General features: G+C 43.1%; 1 protein-coding gene across 1 annotated transcript in view; it reads right to left on the bottom strand.

Moving 5' to 3' along the window:
* The window catches only part of LOC147881607 (uncharacterized), a 73,580-nt gene that overhangs the window by 16,818 nt on the left and 30,467 nt on the right, over positions 1-26,295 (bottom strand). The window lies entirely within an intron of this gene.

The raw sequence follows: 26,295 nt of genomic DNA, 5'->3' as shown, positions 1-26,295 counted from the left end.
TCACTCTCCCATCTTTCACTCATTTTCTTATGTGAATGCATCTTTCACTCATTTTCTTATGTGCATGGTCTCAAAAGTGGTAGAGTAATGCAAGAGGTTGCAAGAGATCCACTTTCTCCATTGGAAGAGCACCATCATCTCAACATCACACTCCAGGCATCAAGCACATTGTGCAAAAGCACGCATATGATAACTCCATTCAGCTCCTTCTTTAAATGCGACTCTATTCTTCTAGAGATTTATACTACTAGTTTAATGGAAAAGTTTCCAATAATCCTAGAAGGTTCGTTTAATAAATAAAGGTAGGTCTCATTCTCCCCTAGATCTTGAATGATTTAGTGCTAGCTTCTTTCGTCAACACTAGATTCACGAATCCATTTGATTCCTTTGTCTACATCCAATGGAGCTCTTGTTTGTCTGCTTTGCTAGAATCAAAGAAATGGATCGCCAACAATTAATTCAGAAATGGCCAAGGCCAAAACAAATGCATATTTTAAACACTCGAAACTCCTTTTGACACATGCATTGATCGATGTCCTCTTCAAGATTTCATTTCATTGCGATACATGCTGTCGATAGTCAGAAACTTGGATTGGCTTTTGAAATTCTGGCTAAGTCTTAACCCAAGGCTTTGAGACCTTCCATCTCCTCCCTTCATTCCTTTGACCTTCCATTTCCTCCTTCCTCCCAAAGATGCCTCTTGTCTTCCCCACTCAAAGTCTGCTTCTTGTCTTTCCATCTCCTCCCAACTCTCAAAGCCTCCATCTAGGAGCTCCTCCTTTGTGACACGTGGCAAGCGCTTTCTCTATGCTTCCACGTGTCCTCTTTTTTTTTCCTCCCATCTGTGGTTAATAGGTTAAAGATAAGATAGCAAATCACATGTTGGTGATAAGGGAGCTACTTTTAGAATTAGCTAGTGTTTCATTTCGGACACAAAAATGGACTATGGTCGTAAGGGATTGGGTTACATAAACATAGTAGTAAATTAAAGGTATGTGGCCATTAGTAGGGATTTTGTGGAGATAGCTTGGTTCTTTGAGGAGCATACAGTTGGGTTAAGACAGGTGCAATATGACCTTATTGCCAAGCTACTGCACACATGGTTAGGACCATACAAAGTCCTACAGAACATTTGGAAGAACACCTATATATATGAACTTCAACACAATAGTTGTAGGAGCAACTCAACAATAGGAAAGAAATTTATGATGAATTAGTGAAAATTTATTCCCTACTGAGCCAGCATCACACCGAGTTACAAATAGACCACGGTAATCTCAAGTAAAAGGTGGAAATATTACGTACTATCAAGGCGAGATCTCAAGATGTGATAGTCAACCTCACAATAGCAAACCTATTGTTAGAAAGTGCAAAAGACAAGGTTTGACCCCAAAGAACTCCTGGCAGCACAGGAAGATGTCAAGACATTGCGAGCAGAGAATGCCAAGCTTTGGCAAGCAATCAAAGGGGGGAGAATGCTTGGTTGAAAGGGAATTTAGAGAACTAAGCCCAACTTCAATCGCTAATCCGACTAGTCCAAGCACTTGACAAGCACCCACCCAAGATGCTCCAAAGACAGCCACCAGATAATGACGATTCAACAACGGTGGGTAACACTGATGTGCATCACCTGTCCCAAGCCACTTCCTAGATAGGTCCCTCAGAGTAGAAGATTGGAAGAAACAGTGGCACCTCACGTGTTAAGGCAGCTAAAGAAGCCATAGCAAAAGCGCTCCTATTGTTGGATCCAATAGGCCGAGCAGAATCTAAATTGCACATAGATGTGGGCACCCAGACCCACAATAGCTTTGCAAATGCAAGAATTCAAGTCTCATTTTTGACAGAGAATGGTTTTGAAGTGGGGACCCAAACAATGTCCGAGTAGGTTTTTGATGCTGAGCTAATTTTTCCAAGACAGGATCTTCGTGATGCTGTGTCGGTACCCGAAGTTTTGCACCAAGTACTAGGCCATAAAATTTTACCTGTCTGTTACCATGCATGGCAGTAGATTGAGGAAATAGAAATCGATCCCCTTGCTCCCCCACAATCTTTGCATCAAGGCATGCTAGGGCCAGTCCAACCTAAGATTTTTGTTTATGGCCATGCCATACATGCCTTACACAAAGCTATTATGGAAGCTAGAAAAGCTGATAAGTAGCCACACTACTAAGGTAATGGTGATGCAAAATAACATACACAATTTGTGTAAGGACCCCCTTACAAAGTGGTAGGAGTGAGTCACACCCATTTGACAGTATGCGACTCATTTTAACAGTGCACTTGGCATCACAAATCCGGATGAGGACCATATCAGTGAATTTTGGTTGGTGGATTGGCTAATTCACTCGAATAGGCCACCCTCAACATCAGATCACTGTACCGGTGGCCTCCCCTTGAGCAATGGTGAAGGTTCACTCCCTTTGACTCTTCTTCTCCAGACTCATCCTCCTGAGCTCTTACACCGGATGAAGCTTGATCTTCATCTGCACTAGTTCCCTCTACTATGCCCTCTTTGATGACATCATAATTCCATGTGGTGACCCATGGCTTCAACCCCCGAGCCTCTATATTTAAGAAATGACTAGTGCCAGCTAGTCCCAAACCATGAGGACCCTAATGAAGAGTAGCCAAGGCAAAATGTTGGTCCCTAATTCAAGGCCAACAAGAAAAGGAACTCACCAGTACATGAGCGAGTATAGTTCCTATAGGTGGTGATAGTGTATCTGATTAGCTAGAGCAAGCAATCATAGGATGTGACTTAGTTAACTTCTAAATTGAGAGCACACCAGTAGTAGCATGTGATGAAGTAGAAGATTAAGGGCAGTCAATTACCAATGGCATAGTGAGCCAAGCGTGCCACCTTTTAGAAGGCGGTTTTGTGGTAGTCTAGAAATCTTTGTAATAGGGAGAAGGAAAGAGAGAGTGAAATTGTGAGTTCACACACTCTCTCTCTCACCCTAGCTTGCTAAGATAGGAAGCTTGACACCAAGTAATCACTCGCAAGCTAAGGCAGGCTTGGTTGTACATACTATTGTGACATGAAGTTGGGGGTAATAAACTTCATGCACCTCTTCACTTCCTGCTACTTTCGAACTGACTGACAAACACAAAGACATGCGCCTTGAGATGGGCTTCGCGCTGATATAAGTTTCGTTGAAAACAGATAGACGGTTGAAGAGATATGGACAGTTTACTGGAAGGGAGTAAAAATTGTCATAAAAACAGACTGTCAAACACAGAGACTCATAACATTTTGCAACAATATTTGATTCAAGATCTAAGCACATAAAGATATGCGCCTTAAACACAGTTCACGTTGATATATGTTTTGTAAGAAACAGAGAAGCGGCCAAAAAGTTATGGATAGTTTACTAGACGGGGGTAAAAACTATCATGAAAACAAACTATCAGACACATAGACTCACAACTTTTTGCAGCAGTATCTGATTCAAGATCTGATAAAAAACCAACATGCGCCTTAAAGAGAGCTTTGCGCTGATATAAATTTCATTAAAATCGAACTATCGAGCAAAAAGTTATGAGCAAAACACTAACAAGGAGTCAAACTATTATGAAAACTGCCCTCCACCCATGCTAATTTCGCCTGAGCAGGATGCTCCCTCAAGACTCCACCTTCATCAATAATCCACCCCTCATAGATTTTGCCTAGAAGAGGGGAAGAATTTTGCATGGTAGCTCGGGAAACAAATGGACCATGCGTGCACAGTGAGCAGCCGAATAGAAAGAACTTTTAAGGCTTTGAAAGAAAGAAAAGGGAAGAGACACTCAAGAGAGAGAGAACCTGAAGTGACCTTCATACTCAATAGAGTGAGAATCCACTCCAACACTACAAAAACAAGGGAGAAGAAGAGGTTTCATACATATAGGAGGGAGCGGAAGCTCTAAGACTACTCATAGAGAGAGAATAAACTAGAGAGAGATGGACTTAAGAGTCTACATAAGAGAATATCTACAAGGGGGAGAGAAGACTCATGGAAGAGGCTTGAGGAGACTAGAGCTACAACAACATGAGGCCTAATGGTGGAAGAGATTGATGAACAAGGGAGAGGAGGGCTCCTTTCATAGAGATTTTGTTACCCTCCTTCACCCATTTACAATTGCTGCGTGTAGATTCCTTTCCCCATCAATCACATAAGCACATATGTCACCATCCATGTCCTTTTTGGCTACTCTTGCCATGTGTCCCATCACAAGATGCTCAAGACTCTTAAAATATTGAGAAAGTCAAGAGTCTCCTCACATGGAGCCCATAGGGATCCTCTCTTTTCCACATGTCCACATCCTCATAGGAATTCTAGAAGGATTTCTCTTGACTTCACACTCCTCCACATGCTTGGCATGTGGCCTCTCTTATATTATTGGAACACATGGACATGAGCCCACCTCTTTATATGACTCACTCTTCCTATTTTCTAAAAACTCCATAATATCCAATACACAAATAACTCTCACCCCATACCAAGGTATTTATAATTCATACCTATGGTATTTACAATGAGCCAAATTCCACTCATCCTCTCAATCCCATACAATATCATAGAAAATAAAAATAAGTGAGAGCCGCTAGGCTATCACTTGATACTCAAACTCTTATCAAACATAGAGAAAAACAATACCAATGCCAAATTAAAAATATCAATTTTTGGCGTCACATCTTTCCCCCCCCAGCAGATCCTCTCTAATGACAGAGAGGGTCTGTTGGCCCTCAAGGTGGTCGAGCATAGAAGAACTTAAGGCGATACTCATTGGTGCATCTGGGTATCACCATCCCGTCAATATCCTCAAACTAATAGGTTCCATTGGTGATATTCATATACATCCTTATGGAGGCGTGGCCAAAAGTAACCAATCTCTTCTTCTATTGTGGAGTTCACCCTCGAGGAAACGTGCCTTCTTCCACATATTTCTGAACATCTTATAGTTTTGGCCATCCAGTGTCTACCCAAGAAACCACCCCTCGGTCTTGTACTACAATGGCTTGAGTAGCGAACTCATCTGCCCTTTGATTTTATTTTCTGTTTATATGAACAAACTTGCAAAAATCAAATTGACTACGTAGTGCCATAGCCTTTTGATTAAGCTCCTTCAAATGAGGACTTCTTGTCTTGTAATGCCCTTGCATTTGCTTTATAATAAGTTGAGAATCTCCTCTTACTTCCAATTCTTTAACTTGACTTTGAAGACAACCCTTCAGACCAAGAATCAAAGCATTATACTCAGCTGCATTGTTAGTTGTGATACCTGGAAGCTCTTGTCCTCTTGCCCATACTTCTTGACCTTTAGAATTCATCAAGACCATCCTCTCGGCTCCTTGTTGGCGTGAAGGACTAAAAGCCCCATCAAAATACAAAACAAAAGCTGATGGTGGTATATCTCTTTCATCTTTAATGTTCTCCTTACATTTCTTTTCTTCTCCTAGATCCTCCCGTCCTGTGAGCAAATCTGCCATAGTGGACCTAGTGGTATTTTCAGTGACAAAAGAGAAAGAAAACTCTTGAAGCTTTGACAACCATTTTGCAAATCTCCCCCCAGGATTAGGCTTGCAAACTAGATATGCTAATACAGACTGAGAGGTAAGGAAGAAAAATGGTCGAGGTAATAAATAGGAGTGAAACTTTCTGATTGAAAACACCAAAGAGAGAGCTTGCTGCTCCATTTCTTCATACCTTGTTTCCACATCTGTAAGCCATCGACTGGCATAATAGATGGGTTGCATTCTACCTGCCTCTCCTTTTTGTAGCAATACAGCACCAACTGAATGCAAAGATACACTTAGATTTACATAAAAATCTTCAGACCAATCAGGGGGCTTCAATATTGGGCCCTTACTCATGGCCTCCTTAAGTTGCTGGAAAGACTCTTGTTGCTCCACACCCCATTGAAAAGAAACTCCTTTTCTTGTCAACAAGTTCATGGGATGCACTATCTTTGTGAAATCATCACAAAAGCATTGATAATACTTGCTCTTTCCTAGAATTCTGCGAACACCAGTGACACTCTCAGGACTTGGCAATGCCGTGATTGCTTGAACCTTGTCAGGATCCATTTGCAGGCCTTCTTCAGACACAATATGCCCCAACAAGACTACTTTTATTTAAGCCAAATGAACTTGCTAGGATTTAGATACCCTTTTGCTTCATGAATCCTAGCTAAGGCCATCTTTAACTTCTCCATGTGATCTATGCATCGAGAATAAATGCAAAAATCATCCAAAAACACCCTTATGAACTTTCCCAAGTAAGGCTCTAGGACTTGACTCATGAACCTTTGAAATGTAGCTGGTGCATTGGTCAACCCAAAAGGCATCACTCTGTAAGCAAAAACTCCCCAAGATGTGATAAATGACATTTTCTTTTGATCTTCCTCCCGAATACGAATTTGAAAGTGCCCAGAATACCCATCACATACAGAATACATCTCATGCCCTACTACTTGGTCTAGTAATTCATCTTGGAATGGCAAAGGAAAATGATCCCTCTTAGTGCATGCATTCAAAGGATGAAAGTCCACACAAACCTGCCACTTATTTCCTTTCTTTGGTGTGGCAACTACAGGAGATATCCATTCTGAATCATCAATAGGAAAGATAAATCCCACCTCAAGTAGTTGTGTTACCTCTTTCTTTAGTGCCTCAGCTTGGATCACCCCCAATCGCCTTAAGCGTTGCACAACTGGCTTACTTTCTAGCTTTAACTCAATCTTGTGCTCCACAAGAGAGACTGGTCAAACCTGTGAATAGCTTGTTGCAAAGAGACATGGAAAATCATCTAACATATCCAAGTATTGGAGCTTCTCACTACCTGATAGAGAATCACCAAGAAGCTCTTCATTGCATTGGCATTGTTTAGTGTGCTCCACATCCTCCACATGAAGTGTCTCTATAGGATCTTCTTGCACCACCACCTTGTTCCTTCCTGACTCATCCCGATTAGCACCAAGACAAAGACCAAAGGCCACTCCTTCCACCTCACCCTCTGAGTTGGACTTCTCGAAGCTACACCCTGTCTCTTCTTCTTCATCGGCGGTTAATTGAACTCTCTGATGTTGAAGACTCCTCCTTGACAACTTCCTTTTTGCGGCTTCTGATATTGTAGCGCACCTTCTTATCATTTCCTTGCAAAATCAATTCTCCAGTATCCCACTTTTGAACAGCCTTCACCTTGCGTAGCCAAGGCCTTCCCAAAATCAATGGATAGGCATGTGCATCTGGCTTGGTAGGGATCACTTGAAAAGTAGTCGGCAAAGAAATTCCACATACATCCACTTCTAGATTCTTCACAACTCCCAAGGTCTTAAACCTAGTGTTGTCAGCCAATTTGATGCGATAAGGAGAGGTAGTACTAGAGTATTTTAAATCAGCATCTATCATGGTCTTCTCACTAATGACATTAATCGATGCACATCCATTAATGTACACATTAGAAATCACTTGACCATCAATGATCACATCAACCACAGGTTCATTACCAACATCTATATCTACCTTTTGAACAACAGGAATGGCACTTTTCTTCTTTTTCTTCTTTGACACTCTTGTGCTTGCTAGCTTTCTCCATTCCTTCTGTAGTTTTGGAGACAAAGCAAGTAATTGACCAAAGGTGATATGAGCTTCCTTTTCTTTAAGGTCGGATAACAAGTCATAGCTTCCAATTCCTTGTCCTAAAGGAAAGTCTGACTAGCTAATTCTCCTTCTAGATGCCTTCTTTTTCTTACTACGGTGTTCCTCTCCCTAATGTTCCTCATCTACTTCTTCCTTGCTTTCTTCTTCTTCTTTTGCTTTACCATGCCCCTGTATAGCCATCATTACCTCTCTTTCCTTATCCTCTGAAGAAGCTTCTAACAGGGATACTTGTTTTTCTTCTTTCTTTCTCAATCTAGGATACTCGGGGCAATAGTGACCTTTTTCATTACATTCATAGCAAGTGATCCCACTCTTATCTCAAGGCCTATCTTCACTCTTTGGTGCTCTAGGTTATCGTGCATTAACCAAATGCAATTTCAAATCAGCAAACTCTACCATTAATTGGGAGATATTATGATCTAACTCAGAGGACTTTGGTACCTTAGGAGTGCCCATTACCTCCACCTTAGAAGTTGAAGCTGTTGAAGACACAAAAGAGGATTAGATCTTTAGAGAAGCTTCTTTCTTGGTCGCAATGCGAAGTGCCTCCATGTATGTTGTTGGATCTTTACTCATTACTTTTGAGTGAAGACGAGGCTCCAAAGCCATAACAAATTTGCTCATCTTTAAGTGCTCCATCCCTGAGAGACTTCCAAACAAGATCCCATAGAGCCTTAGTATACCAAGACCAACTTATTATGCATAACCACTTGTTGAAAACCCTCCACAATGTGATCCTCAACAAAATCTTCAAAAATAAGTGACCAACCAGTACCATGAAGACATTGTGTATACATGCATTCCAGAATCACCCTTCGCACAATAGGAAGTGCACATAAAAGCTTCAAGATATTGTACTCTTCGTCATTTGCATAGCAAAAGAAGTTAAAAGCATTAAGAATCACCACTCCACTGTTATAGTCGAAAACTACCCAAAGCCTCAACTCTTCTTTACACCAAGCTGCCAGTGCATGGAACAATCCCCAATCTATCATTGTGCCCGCTGCCGGCATTATCGATTCACCAACATATTCAACAGTGCAAACATAAAGGATATGATCATGGTGACACTGCGAATAGCTTGAGCATCACCTTCACAATCTTCAAGTTCTCTTAAATGGGCTGCAATCCCTTTTAACGGAGTTCATCTAGGCATTTTCTTTATCTCATTAGAAACACATGCCTATACTAGGCATAACATGCAATCAAGTACACTCGAGACCATTTAGTAAGGTGGGATGAATCCAATACCAAACGTACCCAGCATCTCCACCAAAAGATGTGACATGAAGTTGGAGGTAATAAACTTCACGCACCTTTTCACTTCCTACTACTTTCGAACTGACTAACAAAGATATTTATCATTGAGAAAAGGACATTAAAAAGAAGCTTTTATGCCAAGATACCACACCATACTTTCCTCCCTCAGATGAGAATAAAGATGGTAACATCCCAAGTGATGTTGTAATCAAGCATAGGGAGAAGGAAAGGATCAGCAGAGGCCATAATCTCAGCGAGCCGGTCTACGCTAAAGAGAAGAGCGATACGTTGTTGGCATGAACTAATATATATCTAGGAGTTTGAAGGGGCTGATTGGGTCGGATGGGTAGGTTCCGAGGAAACATTGCACCTTCTTCATAGACACCTTTACACAGCTCAAAACACTCTATAAACTGTCATTAGACACAGAGGCTTATAGCTTTCAATAGAGACATGACATGAAAGATTCAAATAACAAAGAGATGCATCTTGAGATGGGCTTCGTGCTGATATAAGATTCGTTGAAAACAGATAGACAGTTGAAGAGATATGGACAGTTTACTGGAAGGGAGTAAAAACTATCATAAAAACAGACTGTCAAACACAGAGACTCATAACATTTTGTAGCAATATTTGATTCAAGATCTAAGCACATATAGACATGCGCCTTAAAGAGACTTCGCGCTGATATATGTTTCGTAAGAAACAGAGAAGCGGCCAAAAAATTATGGACAGTTTACTAGACAGGGGTAAAAACTATCATGAAAATAGACTGTCAGACACAAAGACTCATAACTTTTTGCAGCAGTATTTGATTCAAGATTTGATCATACAAAAACATGCGCCTTAAAGAGAGCTTGGCGCTAATATAAATTTCATTAAAATCGGACTATCGAGCAGAAAGTTATGAGCAAAATACTAACAGGGGGTCAAACTGTCATGAAAACTGCCCTCCACCCATGCTAATTTCGCCTGAGCAGGATGCTCCCTCAAGAATCCACCTTCATCAATGATCCACCCCTCATAGATTTTGCCTAGAAGAGGGGAAGAAGTTTGCATGGTAGCTCGGGAAACAAATGGACCATGCGTGCACAGTGGGCAGCCGAATAGAAAGAACTTTTAAGGCTTTGAAAGAAAGAAAAGGGAAGAGACACTCAAGAGAGAGAGAACCTGAAGTGACCTTCATACTCAATAGAGTCAGAATCCACTCCAACAGTACAAAAACAAGGGAGAAGAAGAGGTTTCATACATACAGGAGGGAGCGGAAGCTCTAAGACTACTCATAGAGAGAGAATAAACTAGAGAGAGATGGACTTAAGAGTCTACATAAGAGAATATCTACAAGGGGGAGAGAAGGCTCATGGAAGAGGCTTGAGGAGACTAGAGCTACAGCAACATGAGGCCTAATGGTGGAAGAGATTGATGAACAAGGGAGAGGAGGGCTCCTTTCATAGAGATTTTGTTACCCTCCTTCACCCATTTACAATTGCTGCGTGTAGATTCCTTTCCCCATCAATCACATAAGCACATATGTCACCATCCATGTCCTTTTTGGCTACTATTGCCATGTGTCCCATCACAAGATGCTCAAGACTCTTAAAATATTGAGAAAGTCAAGAGTCTCCTCACATGGAGCCCATAGGGACCCTCTCTTTTCCACATGTCCACATCCTCCTTATTCCACATAGGAATTCTAGAAGGATTCCTCTTGACTTCACACTCCTCCACACGCTTGGCATGTGGCCTCTCTTATATTATTGGAACACATGGACATGAGCCCACCTCTTTATATGACTCACTCTTCCTATTTTCTAAAAACTCCATAATATCCAATACACAAATAACTCTCACCCCATACCAAGGTATTTATAATTCATACCTATGGTATTTACAATGAGCCAAATGAGAGTGCTCTTAACAGAAGCAAGAACGGAAGAAGGAGAGAGAGAAACAGAGAGCCACAAGTTTTGGTGGGTGCAGAACCACCCTAATCTTCTTTTTCATTCATTTATATATGTGTTTAAGTATTGTACATAACCGGGGTAAAGGCACAGTGACCTTTAACCCCCACAACCTCCCACTTAAAGGACAATGTGCCTTTAAGGGAGAACAACCAGTGAGCATACTATCCAATGCCCATCAATACACGACAATACTCAAACCGTTGACTAGGTAGACTCTTCGTCAACATATCTGCAGGGTTATCATCTGTATGAACCTTGACAATCTCTATGTGCTTGTCCTCAAGTACTTCCCTGATGAAATGGTACCTGAGCTCAATGTGTTTGCTCTTTGTATGAAAGATTGGATTCCGTGCTAGCTGAATAGCACTCATGGAATCACTATGCAATGTCGGTACACCTGTATGAATCCCTAAATCTCCCACTAACCGATCAAGCCATATAGCCTCCTTGCAACCCTCTGTGGCTGCAACATACTCAGCCTCTGTGGTAGACAAAGCAATGCACTTCTGTGCGCGAGACATCCATGACACTGCACCACCTGCAAAGGTGAACACATAACCAGAAGTGGATCTCCTACTATCCACATGCCCTGCATAGTCTGAATCTATGTACCCAAGTACACGCATGTCTCCTTTACCAAAGCAAATGCACATCTCCTTGGTACCCTTCATATACTTCATGATGCAGTTAACTGCCCCCCAATGCCTCTTTCCTGGATTAGCCATATACCGACTAACAACTCCCATTGCAAATGCAATGTCTGGTCTAATAGCTATCATAGCATAAATAAGACTTCCAACCACTGATGCATAAGGAACCTTGGCCATCATGGCCCTTTCCTCATCTGATTTGGGACTATCTATATGACTCAATTTCACATATGGAGGCAATGGAGTACTCACTGCCTTCCCCCCCTCCATATTGAAATGCTGCAATACTTTTGTAACATTCTCTTTTTGTGAAAGCCAAAGGAGTTTCCTACTCCAATCATGCATGATGTGCATACCAAGAATATGACCTGCAAGTCCCAAGTCCTTCATATCAAAGGCCTCATGCAACTTGGCCTTTAATGCATCTAGCTCATAAGTATTCTTGCTAGCCAATAGCATATCATCCACATATAGTGCCAAGATTATTAGGCTATTATCCTTAGCCCTTTTAGTGTAGAGGCAGTGATCAATTTCACTCCTTCTAAAACCCTGGGACTGAATGAAAGCATCAAACTTCTGATACCATTCTCTAGGCGCTTGCTTAAGACCATAGAGACTCTTCTTCAGCTTGCAAACTAAATGCTCTTTGCCCTTTTCTTCAAAGCCTTCCGGCTGCACCATGTAAATTTCCTCATGCAAATCCCCATGCAAGAAAGCTGTCTTGACATCCATCTACATAAGCTCCATATCCTCTACTGCCTCTAGTCCAAGCATGCATCTAAGTGTGGTCATCTTCACAACCGGAGAGAATATCTCATCAAAGTCCACACCCTTCTCTTGCTTGAACCCTTTAGCAACCAAATGGGCCTTGTACCTAGGCACATCATCACCTGTGACCTTCATCTTGTAGACCCATTTACATGGCAATGCTTTCTTTCCATGTGGCAAAGAAACCAAGTCCCAAGTCTTATTCTTCATAAGTGAACTCATCTCTGATTGCATAGCATACTCCCACTTGCGTTGATCCTCATGCATCATAGCCTCTCTATAGCAAGAAGGCTCCCCGCAATCAGTAAGCATCACATAGTCTACCCTTGGAACAAACTTATCAGGCGGTCTAGACACTCTAGATGATCTTCTCAAGGGCATTTCAGCTTGCTATCCCACTTGCATATCAGCCACATTTGGCTCATCATTTCCACCAATAGATGATCCATCATCTACTCTTGATTGTATACTTGTGGGAGTACTTGGTGGTACCATTTCTTGCACATTTGGTGCATGGACAGCTTGCTGTCTATCAACATATGCAGGTGGATTCACATCCTGGAAAGTGATTCTCCTCATTTCCACATCCCTCATGGGTGACTTATGCATCTTCTTCTCATTGAAGACTACATCATGGCTGCGTATGATCTTCTTTGCTTCTCGATCCCAGAGACAATAGCCCATCTCTCCACTTTCCCATAACCCAAAAAGATGCATTTCCTAGACTTAGGATCTAGCTTCTTTCGAAGCTCTTTTGGCACATGTTCATATGCCTCACACCTAAATATACGCAAATGAGAGTAAGAGGGCTTCTTGCCACTCATGCCTCTTCAGGAATACCACCATCCAAACTCTTACTAGGTGATCTATTGATCACATGCATTGCAGTCTTCATTGCCTCAGCCCAAAAACCACCAGAAAGACTTGCATTGGAAAGCATGCATTCCAACCTTTCTTGAATGGTACGGTTCATCTTTTCTGCAACTAGATTTTGCTCTAGAGTATGAGGGGATTTGAGCTCCCTCTTAATCCCACGTGTATCACAAAAATGCTGAAAGTCATGAGAGAGATACTCTCCACCATTGTCAGTCCGTAGGCATTTAAGCGTTCAACCGCTCCTCTAGCTCCACAGCTAGCACTCGGCTCTGCAACTAGCTCACTCGCAACCAACTCTCGATGAGGCATGAAAAGGAAAGTTGACACTTGATGATTACATGGGAAAGTTTGCATCAGTCATCACTTACATCCTCTCCAGTGCCAAACTAACGACGGGTAGCCTCCAGCAAGCAGTCACCTCACTTGTGCAAGGCGGCCCAGCCAGCCATTCTCTGTGGCGCCATAATCTTCAACCACATGACTGATCCAATGCTATAGCTCTCTACATCGCCAAATATTCCACACCCTCTCAAGCAGTCTGTAGCTTCGACTAGTCGCTCCGTTAGCAGCTCCCAAGCCACTAAGCAAGCCCGACTCCTAGCTCATAAAACACCAGTAGCGACTGCTCCAGATGCCATCTATAACTGCAAAGTCCTCACGGCTCCAACAACAACTGAGCAGCTACTCTCAGATGGTGTCATGGATGAGTAGCTAAGCCGCAACTGCACAGTGCTATCACCGACCAAAATGCTCGGCAGCAGTAATCATCAAGCCTCAAAGGCTCAACCTTCATAGCGGCTCACCGATCTCTACGGCTTAGCCTTTATAACGGCTCGCCGATCTCTATGGCTGCTCCAACGTGGATGACAGTCAACCATCCGCTCAGCCATCGAAAAGGCTCACGGGCTTCTCCAAGTCACAACGCTCTCTGACGATGCCCCATGGCCAGCTACGATGCTAATGCTCCAAACGAACGACTTCCACAACTCACATAGAGCTGCACCAGTAGAATGGGCTCAACAGAACCAAACGGAGAAGAAGATGAAATCCCTGAGATTCCGTCGAAATCTTGAAGATTTCGGCTTCTCCATGTATTGACACATTATAGACCTTGTCTCAAGGTCACCACACAAGAAGGGGTGGTAAAAGAAGTCCCACATGGCACCCTATCCATCCACATCATCACTCTAGTTTAGCACACCTCAGTTGCCACATCAGTACTGCCACATCAACATAGCCATGTCAGCATAGCCATGTCACTAACTGCCACATTATCTACCATGTCTATTTGGATTGAGAAGGACAGACAAGAAATATGTTTGAAAAGCTCAATGAAATCTGAGGTCAGCAGTCCTTTACTCAACCACACACAAGCCAAAATAGCAATTAGAAAACGTGAGAAGACATATCTTATTTTGGTGAATACGGTAATGGCTACTCAGCCAAACACTAAGCCTATGCACCAAAAATTTCCTTCTCAATTTTTTGATTGTTTCTTAGAGGATTTATCGCCTGGACTACCATATTCTCGACCTGAAGATCATAGGATAGAAATCCTACCGAGCAATACTCCACCTTGTAAAGCTTCTTATAGAGTCAACCAGCTAGAGCAAAAGGAAATAAAAAAGCAAGTGGAGGAACTGATAGAGAGAGGATTGATAAGACCCAGTAGTTCTTCTTATGGAGCAACTGTCTTATTAGTCAAAAAGAAAAATGGAACATATCGAATGTGCATAGACTATCGTGCACTAAACAAAATCACAGTGAAGAAAAAATATCCAATCCCTAGGATTGATGATCTTTTGGACAAATTGAAAGGGGCCAAGGTCTTCAGTAAGATAGATCTCAAATCTAGCTATCATCAAGTTCATATGGTAGAAGAGGATATATACAAGACTGCCTTTAGAACTCAAATGGGACATTATGAGTTTCTAGTTATGCCTTTTGGGCTAACTAATGCTCCAGCTACTTTTAGTAGAATGATGAACCGAATCTTTCTTAAACACCAAGATTGTGTGGTAGTATTTTTCGATGATATTCTAGTGTTTAACAAAGATGTTGAGGAGCATAAGGAACATCTAAAGCTAGTCTTTTCACTCTTGAAAGAAAATCGATTGTACATAAATCCTGAAAAGAGCAGTTTCTTTCAAGATCAGATAGAGTATTTGGGTCACATTGTATCCGTCGATGGAATTCGAGTAGATCCAAAGAAGATTGAGTGCATAGTCACATGGCCTAAACCCCAAGATATACATGAATTGAGATCATTCTTGGGATTGTGTAGCTTTTACAAAAACATTGTCAAGAATTTCGCATACATTGCACATCCATTGACAGACCTTCTTAGAAAAGCTAAGCATTTCTTATGGACTGAGCATCAAGATAAATCTTTTACAGCTTTGAAAGAAGCTCTCACACAAGCTCCTGTGTTGCAATTACCCGATTTCTCTAGACCATTCTTTGTAGTTGTAACCGATGCTAGTGGATATGGAATTAGAGCCGCACTTATGCAAGATGGACATCCAATAGCATATGAGAGCCAAAAATTAAAACCAGTAGAATGCAATTATAGCATATGATAAAGAATTAACCGATGTTGTGCATGCTTTACGAATGTGGAAACATTATTTGATGGGAGCTGAGTTTCTTATCAAAACCAATCAGCAAAGTATCAAGCATTTGTTAACTCAGCTACTAATATTCGATAGGCACATTAAGTGGGCATCATTTATACAGAGTTTTCAGCCCATGATTCAATATCAACCTAAAAAGGAAAATGTAGTTGCTGATGCTCTTAGCAGAAAGCCAAGTATTAATCACATCATTGCTATAGAGATCCAGCCTTTTGAAGGTATGAAGAATTCTTATCAAGGGGATCCAGACTTCTCTGATATATGGAATAAATTAGAAAATAACAATTGGAATCCTATGTTGGACTATTCATGCAATGATGGATACCTCTTTTATCAAAAGAAATTATGCATCACTTGACCCTTTAGACAAATTGTAATGGAGGAAATGCACCAACCACCATATATGGGACATAGGGGAGTTGTAAGAAAACAATACAACGTCTGTGCTTAACAGATTACAAGATCTCGTATGCAAGAGAGAAAAGCAGATAGTATGGAGAATCAAAAATTTGATTACTGTAAAACTGATACAATAGATGGCGTTGCCTCCCAACCGTGCACTCCTGTGCGAGGAGCTTTGATGGTGTGCTGGAAACAATAGAGGACAGAGGCTGGATGCTAAGGAATCAGGGTTGCTATAGCCAGTGATGAAATGGGCTTCACGGGCTCACTCTTATATAGCCATCAGTCGTAGTCGGTTAGACCCAATTTGGTGACCGGCCCAAAATGGCCAATTGAGGGTCGGTCCCAAAATAGGCCACCGACCACACGATAGAACCGGTGTGCAAAATAGAGCAACTAACCTATGGTTGCCGTTCGGCCCAGAGCCATCCGAGATCATCTAGGACTCCAAACGGGCCCCGCAACCCGAGAGTGGGCTGCCCCGAGAAATGCTCCGTCTACCCTCAGTGCGGTCAGTCATGGGATGCCTTCCCGCACTTGCATGTAGCCTAGTTGGTAATGTGCCAACTCTATCTGAAGCCATCCAGCCATCAGCCACACATGGCCCCCATTTGGTGTCCAAACCAGGACCTACCGGATAACCAAGCTACTCAAATGCCTTCTCCTCATATGGGGGGCTTACAAGTAGAGTTATCTGGTTCCTGCGTAGTTACACGAGAGTGGAGCATTGATATCTAACAAGAGTGACTGCCACTTTACAAGTGATAGCAAGAGAATTTCATTGGCCTACTATAAGAAAAGATGTGGCTAAGTTTGTAGCCAAATGCATCACTTGTCAGAAGATCAAGAGTTACAAAGGCAAGACCCCAAGATTGCTTATGCCTTTGCCTATTCCTACGCAACCTTGGGAACAAATATCTATGGATTTCATAACAGGTTTTCCTACTATAGCGAATCAAAATGATATGATTTGGACGATAATAGATCGCTTTCGTAAGCAAGCTTATTTCATCCCATGCAAGAAGACTATAATAGCTCAGCAAGCTGCACATTTATTCATCAAGCATATCTTTGTTCATCATGGCTTGCCAAAGACTATAGTGTCTGATCGAGATTCGAAGTTTTGCAAATCCAGAATCAAATGGACAAACTGAGGTTACAAACAATACTATTCTGGATATGATAAAAGCTTATGCGGGAAGTCAACCAAAGACTTAGGATAAATACACTCATCTCTTACAGTTTGCTTATAATAATACTCCTCATTCTGCAACTGGAAGAGCACCCTTTGAGATTATCTATGGGAAGGTTTTACCTATTCCTATCACATGATTGACCCATAGAGTGGAGGCAGCAGATGCATTTACCCATGACTATCAAAATATTCTCAAAGAGGTTCGAGAAGCCATTGCAATCACTCAAGAGAAGTACACAAAACAAGCCAATAAGAAACGAAAAAACATGCTTTTTAAAGAAGGCGATTATGTACTTCTTCGGATTAAGAAAAGAAGATTGAAGAGTGTTGAGAAATGGCCAGTAATCAAGATGTCACCACGTTTTTATGGACCATTCAAGGTGATTTAGAAAATCAATGATCTAGCTTATAGGCTTGAATTACCTAATAATTGGAAAATAAATAATGCTTTCCATATCAGTCTCTTAAAGCCCTTTAAAGGACCTTTACCTATTCATCCTATCTATGAAGAGGCCCATTGATTGTTGATGAAGAAGAAATTCTAGAACCCGAATGCATTGTTGATCATCAACAGACCTCGACCCGAAAAGGAAATGTCTATACTAAAAACTTGCTCAAATTTAAGAACCATCCAAGAGACGTGGATGCCTAAGCGGTTTTTTTGAACTTTTCTATACCTCCTTAGTTCCTATAATCAAACATGCAACTGAGGTCAGTTACAATTCAAGCAACAGGGATGTTACGAAAATTATATTTCTGATATATCTTGCTTTAGACATTATTATTTTTAGTCGAGTGTGACTATGGCAAAGTACTCCATAAGAGCGCACCGGACGTGGCGAGGGTCCTAGTAGATACTTTGTGTGGTTAGTTGGGGATGCCTAACTAGCTTGTGTTTTGCCATGCTAGATGGTCGGTATTGTGGGTGATTCCATGTTAATACTGATGTCACTAGTGTTATTGGTGTTGTGCTTGATTATTGTGCTTCGAGTGCTGTTATGTTGGGATCGGTTGATTCGGTGATTCGTTCAATCGATTGTTAATAACTAATGTAATTGGCGGCTTGAGTACAGGTGATGGAACTCATAGCGAGGATTAGAATTAGTGCGAGGGTACTGATCGAGGTGTCGCACAGCGCATTATAAATGGCCATGGGCCAATTTTGTATTTGTTTTATTATTGCAAGTTTGAGCAGCATATTTTGTGGAGGACATAATTCATTTTTAGGCCCTAAGATGGCTATGTAAAGCAAATCCCTCATTTTCAGATGAGAGGGACAATTTTGGCTCCTTGGTGCTTTTATGGAATATCATAAATACTCTAGATGAGGAAGCGTGAGCCACTCATCTAGGGGGGGAGATTGTACCCAGTCAGCTATCGCTCTCATAGTGTGATTGTGTTCTTCTTCTCCAATTGATTAAGTGGTGAATTTATGTGGAAAGAATTACCTTTTGGTTTCAAACTCCAACATTATATTCATCAATTTTTGGTTTATTTTACCATTTAATTCATCATATTCATAATGGCATGCTGCTCACTTTACCTTCTAATCAAGTGCCACATATAAAGTAAACATTTTGTGAGTTGTAGGATTATACACGTTTAAGTCCTTTATGTTCCTTTGCATACCCAACCATGATGCACTTTCATCTTTAGAATCAAACTTACCTCTCTTATCCTTTGACACATGAGCATACACAGTTTATCCAAAGCGCTTGAGATGTTTACTTTACACCAAAACATAAGAAGAAATAATTTCGTGAGTTAAAATAATGTACAACTCGTTAGAACTTTGTGCTCCTTTGCATACCAAACCATGCTTTAATTTCAATTTTAGTATCAAAATTTGACATGCATAGGCCATTGATCCAACGATGATGTGCTTTCAATTTTACAATCATATCTTGACATATGAGTATAGAAAGTTGATCCAAAGATCTTGACATGTTAGATGTGGGGCTGTGGCAGTTACTCTCTTGGTGAATATATTTTTGATTCAAGCGATTGTAATTTGATTATGTAAATAATATATAAACTTCTTTTCTGTGCCAAAAAAAAAAAGAGGGTGGGCCACAATAGTCCAGCTTGTAGCACCTTATGAGCTATGAGCTCTCTTGTGAAGTGTCCTCTTGCAATGCCTGAATGAGCTTCTTCCAATACTTCAATGAATTCGTCCAAACAGACAGTGGCACATGATGTCGTCCTCTCACCGTCCTTACCCATTCGGTATAATTGACTGGCTATTAATTGATCAGGGGCTACGCCCATGATCAAATTTTGGGTCCTCTCTTTGTTAAGGGCACTATCCTACAAAAACTTGTTGGCCAAGAAATGACCAACCTCTTGAGCACATTCTGGTATCAAGTTTACCAGGAATAGCAAGGCATCAAGGAGGTCATCGTTTACCCCAGTTGCGGGCTCTCTATTGAAAATCTAGGACATATAGTGCAAATCGCCATATGGAAATCAAGTTCTAATAGGATGAGCATCCACCGCGTGATGCATCCAGTCATGCAAGGCTTGTTTACTAGATAAAGAAGCGTGCAGTGGTCCACAAAGAACACAACCTTGTCTACCAAGAAGTAGTGATAGAATTTCTTAACAATGAAGACCATTGCGATGCCTTTCCTCTCCGTAGTCGTGCAATTCATTTCTGCATCATTTAGTTGGTGACTTGTGAAGTATATAGAATAGTCGAGGTTATACTCTCCTAGCTACACCAACACAAAACCTATTGTAAATTTGGTCGCATTAATATGCACATAGAATATTAAATTAGAGTCTAGTGCATGCAAGATAGGGGCAAAAGCTAAGATGATTTTAAGAGTCTCGTAGGAGGTTTGGCAGGCCTCTATCTAGTTGAATATGATCAATAACTTGTATAATGAGCGAGCGATCTCAGCATAGCTATAGATGAGTCTACCATAGTAGTCTATATGCTCGGTAAATCACTACAAACCCTTCGCATTGGTAGGGGCAGTAGCTCCAGATGATCTTGATCATGTTGTAATACGTAGAAATCCTATTCTTGGATACATGGCCTAAGATTACCATGTGTTTAACCCAAATTTGGCACTTAAGAGGATTGAGGAAAATCCTATAGAGGCGACATCTCTCAAAAACAAGTCTGAGGTAGTCATCCCATGTAAAATGTATGCATAGGTCATCCAAGAACACATTTAGAAAGTCTCTCAAATACTCCTTTTGAAGGCTGTGATCATTAACTTTTAGAATGTGGTGGCACCATTAGTGAGTCCAAAGAGCATCACTCTACAAGTGTAGACTCCCCATTTTGTGGCAAATGATGTCTTATGTTGATCCGCCGATGCTATGGATACCGGGTCGTACCCAGAGAATTCCTACAACTCTCTCACACGTGCTCTGTGAAGGGCAACAGATAATAGTCCTTATGTGTAGTAGCATCGATCTTTTTTAGATTGACACATACTCGAATTTCGTCATTTCTTTTTTAAACAATGACAATGGGGGACACCATTATTTTGTATGTTCGATCTCGTTGCTTCTCCTTAGGAGAAGTCTTATTATTTTTTGGCCCTCAGGACCTTGAGGGATTAACTTCTGGGGGGACCTTAGCCTTTAGTGGAGGGGCTTCCTCTGCCTTTAGGGACCCTAATGGGACCTTTATGAAGGGGAATTCGTGGTGCATCGTGACAGCACCAACATGCCTCAACCAATGGAGGTCGGTCTCGACTTTCCTTATCCCATTTCTTTCTTCAGGTGCCCTTAAGATATCAATCATATTCAATGGGACAATAGTCTCCAGCACCTTAGAGTCATATGTCATCATTTGTGTCCTTGACTTCTCGACCGCGTCTATGGTCACAAGGATGTAAATCCAATTATGGGAGAACTTAGGCTTTGGCAACGGGGCATACCGGTGTTCATCGGTCCTCTCTTGTATCCTTCCCATTGTAGGCTTGGAACACATTTACGGAGGTAGTCCATTGTGTAGTGTCGAACTCAATTGAGAATAGGATATCGATCATGGGGTGGGCCTTCCAAGTCTGAAGGTGTGACCCTCATGATTTGATCATCTTTGCGTAGATAGATTTGTTTAGAGGACCATTAATCCTGCCGTGCGCTCAAAGGGCCTTCCTAATATAATATCATAACGATCCGATTGATCAAGAAAATCCATAACGAGGAACCATAATAGGAGATGAGTTTGAAGGTCTTGATCTTAATGTCCCTCATCACTCCCACTGGTTGGGCGGTCGCTCCATCAGCTAGCTTGACTACCAGATTGGTAGTACTCTCCATCTCGAGCCATCCCCACTTGGCCCAGCACTGTTTGGTGACTAAGCTCACCCCTGCACCTCCATCTAGGATTGTCGTGGCACCCTTGTTCTAGTAGATGATCGAGAGTACAACATTGGTCATGTCACTTTCAAAGTACAAGCCTAGCTTATTCACCGTTATCTTGAGAAGATTCATCTCCTCCATGGGGGCTTCTACTACCTCGGTGGGCACCTCCTCGAGGGTGACCCTTTGTCCATTCATCCAATTGGAGAGAGCTCTCCAAAGGATGTGATTCCCTCTCAATACGGTTTCAATAGGCATTTTTACCTCGCTAGACAAGAATACACCTAAGCCAATCACATCTCGAGGTTGGGTAATTGGCTCTCGACCTACAAATTGTGGCTTTAGGGGATCTATTAAGGGCTTGGTAGTTCGGATGGATTGTATCTGTGCCCTTGCTAGTCTAGAGCCATTGCTCACTCTTGCCAGTCCCTTACCAATTGTTGTGCCTCAACAAGGCGCTTTTTATATATAGCAGGATCGAGGTATTCACCTTTACCCTTAAGGGTTGGGTTTTGCACAGGTTTTGCTTGTCAGTTTGCACACCTTTTGCATTGTCTTTGCCCTTATGCCATGGGTTGGTTGGGTTTTGAAGCGATAGATGTGCCCTGAAGATGAGAAAGTGGACACAATTGTTGTATCCTCATCGGATCCGCTTTGGATAATCACTCTGTCTGATCCTCTTCCTATTTTAACATCATTCGTAGGCTTGTATCCCTGCGTTTGGTTGTAGCCGTCTTATTCTTCTTGGCCTGCTGATGGAATTCCTTGTTTATCGCTCTAGCCTAGGCCCTAGCAATAACGTTTAAGGACACCAAAGAAACTTGGTCAGTCTTCGGATCTATGTCCGTTCTAGGGGTTCTTCGCATTGGACAACCCTTGTAAAGATGGTCCACCTCACAACCAAAACACAACAGAGCATTTGTGTTAGTGATGGTTATTGCGGGCATGGGTTGATCATCCTTATAAGGGAAGTCCCTTAAGAAGTGAGGTCCTTGGTGTTTAAAGCAAGCCACTAGTTGATTGGATGGCACCTTATAAGGACACTCACTAGCTCGGTGTGGTCCTTGACATGTATAACAATGTATAACTAGTTTGTGCGTTAGGTATTCATACCTGGGCTCTTTGTTTGGCAAGAGCCATTTGATACACTAGGATGTATTGTTCGTCCTATTAGAAAGGTCACCTCCCCATCTGTAAGTCCCCATATGAGGAGAGCATGGGAGGGGTGTACCTAGGGTTTGAGGGAGTGCCACATGGGCAGCATCATGGCTGCCATGTGGGTGCTAGTCAGACAACAAAGAGTGAATTGTTAGATATCAATGCTCCACTCTCGTGTAACTACGCGGGAACCAGCTAACTCTACTTGTAAGCCCCCCATATGAGGAGAAGGCATTTGAGTAGCTCGGTTATCCGGTAGGTCCTCGTTTTGACACCAGATGGGGGCCATGTGTGGCCTGATGGCTGGACAGAGTTGGCACACTGCCAACTAGGCTATATGCAAGTGCGGGAAGGCACCCATGACTAACCGCACAGAAGGTAGATGGAGCATTTCTCGGGGCAACCCACTCTCGGGTTACGGGGCCTATTTGGAGCCCCAGATAATCCTGGATGGCTCTATTTTGTGCACCGGTTCTATCGTGTGGTCGGTGGCCTATTTCGGGACCGATCCCCAGTCGGCTGTTTTGGGCGGACTAGGTCGATCACCCAATTGGGTCTAACCGACTATGACTGGTGGCTATATAAGAGCAAGCCCGTGAAGCCCATTTCATCACTGGCTACAACAACCCTGATTCCTTAGCATCCAGCCTCCGTCCTCTACTGTTTCCAGCATGCTATCAAAGCTTCTTTCACAGGAGCGCATGGTTGGGAGGCAGCGCCATCTATTGTATCAGTTCTATAGTAATCAAATTTTTGATTCTCCATGCTATCTGCTTTTCTCTTGCGTATAAGATCCTGCTATCTGTTGAGCAGAGACGTATTTTCTTACATGAATTACCTGGAGACATCAGCATGGCTGCGTCAGAAGACACCTTTGTGAAAGAGAGATGGTGGAGACAGGAAGTCTTGGATCTGCCCTGGCAGAAAGGATTTGATCAGCATGATTGCGTGGTGATCCAGAAGAAGAGGTGCTTGCATGACAGGGTCCTTGGCAAGGTATATGGACAGGGTAAAGACCTGCAACAAGTGTCTACAACAACAAGGACAGACGGCGCTTCAGTACGAAGAAGGTACGAAATGCATACGTGGCTGTATTGGGCTGGTATATGCCTGACAAGAGGCAACGATGCTGCAGTAGGAAAGCGCCTGCATGAAGAAAGATGCAGGGCAGATGGCAGAGGCTATGGGCAGGTGTGAGGCTTGTAAAAGGCCCTGAATCTAGGGCAGTAGAGCCCTGGCCAATGGCGCAATGCCACGTGGTAGGTCAGCCCTGCAAATGGCCCTAAAGGGGCCTAGTTTTGTGTGCCCATGGGAAGGGCTGTTGGGTCGGACAGTGGACCCCACAATGGGTCGATTTTGAGCAGACTGGTCGGCCACTAAGGGGCTACCAGTCGGTTACTTCAAGGGGCCCTTGAGGGCCTATAAAAGCAGAGGCCTTGGGCCTCATTTCATATCCAACTATCTAGCAAGTTCAGGTGTAGACAGGAACAGAGAAGCCACTCCCTTGGGCCTCACACTGGGGGTAAAGAAGATTGGAAGATCTACTGTAGACTGAGTTTCCTAGAGGCTGGACCTTGGCTGTCTTCTAGGGCAGCAAGGTGTTGTGATCATCATACCTTCTGGAGCAACCATTCACAAGCAGGTTGGAGCAATGGAACAGCTATCTTCGGGCCTACATTCAGGAGGACCAAGGGGACCTGTGTGCTGCAGACAAAGCTTGGCACGGGCTACCCACCTAGGCTGATTCATAGGCAGTAAGGTGGAGAAGAACACACTGGACAGAAAGTCTACAGACGCTCGAGGTGGACCTTACTAAAGGACGACCTTGATTCAGAAGCTCTTGGGAATCGACTTCCACGACTGGAGGATTGTGCCCTTGCGAGAAGGAGGGTGACTCAGGTTCAGTCAGGTGTGTTTAAAGTTCGCGGTCCAGGTTATCTGGAGATGTACTTTTGTTGCAAACCTTGCCAAAGGAAGGACGGGTTGAAACAGACCCTCAGAGCATGGTGCTTGAAAGACTCCAGGTTGTTCACTCATTATGAGGGGGACAATTGGAAGATCGTAGAGGCAGGGTTGCTCGAGTTCGAAGGTGGGAACGTGACTGAAGGAGGTGGTGCCAGGAGGTGCTACCAGAGATGGACCTATGTACTAGGATGGTGTGCGGAAGCGATACCAAACCTGGTGGAGCAGGAGCCACTGGATGGAATGGAAAGCCAGGAAGAGAACATGGTCATCGACGTGTTGGCATTGGGCCGAGATGTGTCGGTGAGAGGGGGTGTTGGAAAGGTCACCTCCCCATCTGTAAGCCCCCATATGAGGAGAGCATGGGGGGGGTGCACCTAGGGTTTGAGGGAGTGCCACATGGGCAACATCCTAACTGCCATGTGGGTGCTACTCAAACAACAAAGAGTGAATTACCTAGAGACATCAGCATGGCTGCGTCAGAAGACACCTTTGTGAAAGGGAGATGGCGGAGACAAGAAGTCTTGGATCTGCCCTGGCAGAAAGGATCTGATGAGGAGCATGATTGCGTGATGTTCCAGAAGAAGAGGCACTTGCATGACGGGGTCCTTCACAAGGTATATGGATAGGGTAAAGACCTGCAACAGGTGTCTTCAGCAGCAACAATAGATGGCGCTTCAGTACAGAGAAGGTACAGAATGCAGACGTGGCTGTACTAGGCTGGTATAAACGATGCTGCAGCAGGAAGGTGCCTACATGAAGAAAGATGCGGGTCGGATGGCAGAGGCTATGGGCAGGTGTGAGGCCTACAAGCCCTGAATCTAGGGCAATAGGGCCCGGCCAGTGGCACAATGCCACATGGCAGGTCAACCCTACAAATGGCCCTAAAGGGGCCTAGTTTTGTGTGCCCATGGGGAGGGCTGCTGGGTCGACCAGTGGACCCCACAATGGGTCAATTTTGACCAGACTGGTCGGCCACTAGGGGACTGCCAGTCGATTACTTCAAGAGGCCTTTGAGGGCCTATAAGAGCACAGGCCTTGGGCCTCATCTCATATCCAACTATCCAGCAAGTTCAGGAGCAGACAGGAGGACCCAGAAGCCACTCCCTTGGGCCTCACACTAGGGGTGAAGGAGATTGGAAGGTGTGCTGCAGACTGAGTTCCCTAGAGGCTGGACCATGGCTGTCTTCTAAGGCAGCAAGGTGTTGTGATCATCATACCTTCTGGAGCATCCATTCACAGGCAGGTTGGAGCAGTGGAACAACTATCTTCGGGCCTACATTCAAGAGGACCAAGGGGACCTGTGTGCTGCTGACAAAGCTCGGCAGGGGCTGCCCACCTAGGCTGATTCATAGGCAGTAAGGTGGAGAAGAACACACTGGACAAAAAGTCTACAGACGCTCCAGGTGGAGCACGCGAGCTCGAGTCTAGAGATAACTGGCAGATAGGAGAAAGACCTTGT

The sequence above is a fragment of the Dipteris shenzhenensis genome, chromosome 30 (genome assembly GCF_047967505.1).
Source record: "Dipteris shenzhenensis isolate YYH24624 ecotype China chromosome 30, Dip_SZ_1.0, whole genome shotgun sequence".
In the NCBI taxonomy this organism is placed as follows: domain Eukaryota; kingdom Viridiplantae; phylum Streptophyta; class Polypodiopsida; order Gleicheniales; family Dipteridaceae; genus Dipteris; species Dipteris shenzhenensis.
The sequence above is the reverse complement of the archived record's forward strand: the minus strand, read 5'-3'. Positions and strand labels throughout refer to the sequence as shown.